We start from the raw sequence: 3,337 nt of genomic DNA on the forward strand, positions 1-3,337 counted from the left end.
GGAAATCCTAAAGAAAAATCTCTAGATGAAATCAGTGATACCAAGAAAGTTGGTTTTCTGGAAGACTATTGTAACCTTTGAGTTAATAGTGGATTGTCTCTTTCTCCCAGACAAAGCTTGAAAAGGTAAACCACAAAAAAGTGAACCTCGTAAATCCAATGCCACTATGATTTATTTATCTATATGCTTTATTGTATGTTTTCCCACTCATACACACACATCAACTTTGGCATATTTGTATCCCATATTTTCCCACTGATACACACACATTGACTTTGGTATATTTGTGTCCCTTATTTTCTGGTTCTGCATCGCATATCCGTATTCTTGCGAGAGGGCTGGCCAGAGAGCTCTAAGTAGGTGAGCCCAACAAAAATACCCATTTTCACTTTTTTTTTTGTTTTTATTTTTTTTCTTTAAGTTTATCAAATGTTTTCTATTGTGCCCCATAAATTTATCCATCCCATAAATCTCTATTTTAATTTTAATTTTATGTTATATATATATATATATATATATATATATATTGGAATACTGATCTAAACGATTCAAGAAAGATCTACATCACCAATCTGAATTGGGATTGGTTTCATCTGTACAACGAATCATTGCTCCATCACCACCCAATCCAATTGCTCAGAGGATAATAATCCACATGTTCAAGTTAATTTCATTGACCATATGGATCATATTTTAATCTCCTATTTATTTTTCTAAGGCGAAAAAATAAATGGACATGTTAGAATGATTTCAAACCATAATCATTTAAGTCTATGCAGACCAACAACATTTTTACCATAAATTCTCAATGACCTTCGAAAATCCTATCAACATTTTTATAGCAAAGCGATATTCCTTGGGAAGAGCCTAACACAATTCAAATGAGCTAACAAAGGAATGAGTTCAAAGCTAATGACGTTTTGAATTCCATTCCTACTACAAATAAAAAACGCCATCCCCACTAAAAAAAAACATCAACTACCGGATAAGGATTACCCAACTATTGGATAAGGATTACCATGTGTGCTATCTGTCTTTCACCCTATGTAGCACATGAATAACATGTTCCAGCTTATTGTTGGCTGGCGCTTACGGCATTACGGGGCATTGCACTACAATTCCAAAGCCTTGAACCCCACCAACCACCAACCCACAGAATGCTTGGTTCTAATGTCAACCTTGTGAATTGATGGTGATGGAACTTGATTCCAAGTTGATATTTTGTTCATTAAAAGGAGTTGATTCAACTGAGCCGTGCCTTTTCCTGCAATTTCCCCAAAACCATACACCTCTTGATTTTGCTTTCTTTTTATTATTTGTTGTGGTTCGTGAGAGCAGATACACGAGAAAGTCTTTTGTTGCGCATAAGAGTTCCAAAAAGGAATGGAGGGCAATTACTTAGAGGTTTATGTGATAGAGATGATGTTAGTATCACGGCTAACTTTAGCAACTTTATGACCTGCTTGTTACGTGTGATCCGTGGTTGGGTTGGCAATGGGCGAGCCCTGGCCCCGTTTCTTAAGGGCAGTCCGAAGGCCGGCAGGGCCAGGACCTGGCCAAAGAGGATTTGGCCCTCTGACTCTACTAGCCGGGCAAGGCAAAACAAAATTAAAGAAAATAAAACAAAAAATTGTAACCTAGTCCCTACTTTTTTAGGCTAGGCTGAGCTGCATTTTACGTTTTGAGTTTAGGTTAATTTTTGTTGTGAATTATGAGAGACTGGGGGGGGGTTTATATAGTCTTATTTTAGACTCTAACGTGATTAGGATTAGACCTTCTAGTTAATTTGGGATTAAGACTTATAATCAAAACCTAGTCAAAAGCACCAACAAAAAAATCATCAAAACTAACCCAACTGATCCCCAAGAAGCATTTGCAACCTTTTGGAATTTTCAGAACATTCTAAGGCTCGAAAGAGGTCAGAGACACGCGTCATGTCACTAGGTCCACGTTGGGCCTATTGGCGCACCCTGTGTCACTGGCCCAAATCACCCTCCCACTGCTGCAGGAAATCATGTTGAGCATAGGAGTGATTGTCTGGTCCAATTCCAACTCGTTTTAGTCCAATTCACCCTCCAATTCCAACTCGTTTTGGTCTTATTGGCGCACCCTACGTCACTAGCCCAAATCACCCTTCAACTGTTGCAGGAAATCATGTTGAGCATAGGAATTGTCTGGTCCAATTCCAACTCGTTTTGGGGTTCACGATTGGTAATTTTATGATGTTATTCTAGGAAAGTCAAATAGATTGAAAAGTTTGCAAGGAGACCATTTACCTTTGGTATAAGGTGGTCATAATTAATCTTGACCATTAGACGTGAAATTAGATGGCTAAATTTATTCTATTGACCAAGCTCAAATTTCAAAATAAATTTTTTCAAACTTTATGACACACCCAAACTATGAGATTTCACGTCGGATTGTTATAAATAATTGTGACCTCCTTGTATCAAAGGCAAATGGTTTCATTGTATACAATTTTCCAAATGGTTTTGGACAAATTTATGTTTGACTAGATTTGGATCAATTTAAAAGTTTTCTTAGAGATTATGGACAATTGGAGACTAATGGTATTGATGTACTTGGGTCAACAATACTTGTATTGTCCCTGTGGTTGAGGGTATACGTTATAGGCTGTCTATTTTCAAGATTTTCAAATACTTATAAATATGTTCCATCTACATTTCTTTTGGAATTTTAAATTTCAAAATTAAAGTTGAACCTGCCAAAGCCCCAATTACTTACTAGGATTCTCTCTGTAATTCTCACCAATAATTATTCTCTCTCTAAGACTTGAATTTCACAACTTGGAATCGATTGCTAGATGTAGACATCCATTTGGCTTGAGGGATTCCCAATCCCAACTAGGGGCCATCGGAGACCAAGTAGTCCTTAGGCCACCAAAATCCCATTCGTCATGCATCCTAACAAATGACTTAAAGATACCATAGTAGGCCCTATTATTAAGGACTCTAATTAATCAACCTTAAGCCTCTTAGTTACCCTAATCCTGCGTAATTATTCCTAAGCCAATAAGAAACTCTGCCTACTTATGTTAAGCACCACTGAAAACCTTCGAAGGTCCAAAGCATAGTAAAACTTTCCTAAAAAGCTCAAAACCTAGGTTAGGACCCACACAATTAAACCCTAAACACTAATTTAACGCTTTTGAAATAGGAACGAGTTTATATAATGTTGCAACTTTATTTATAGAAACAAGATTGCATAATCTATGCCATCTATTTTATTTAAAAGGTATGGATTGAATACTATCCTAAAAGATGTGTAATGTATTGACACTATTTTAAAAAGGAGCAATTTATATAGAGTCGAGGCT

This window comes from Amborella trichopoda, chromosome 1, assembly GCF_054954075.1.
Source record: "Amborella trichopoda isolate Santa Cruz 75 chromosome 1, AtrichopodaSantaCruz75HAP2 v2.0, whole genome shotgun sequence".
NCBI lineage: Eukaryota > Viridiplantae > Streptophyta > Magnoliopsida > Amborellales > Amborellaceae > Amborella > Amborella trichopoda.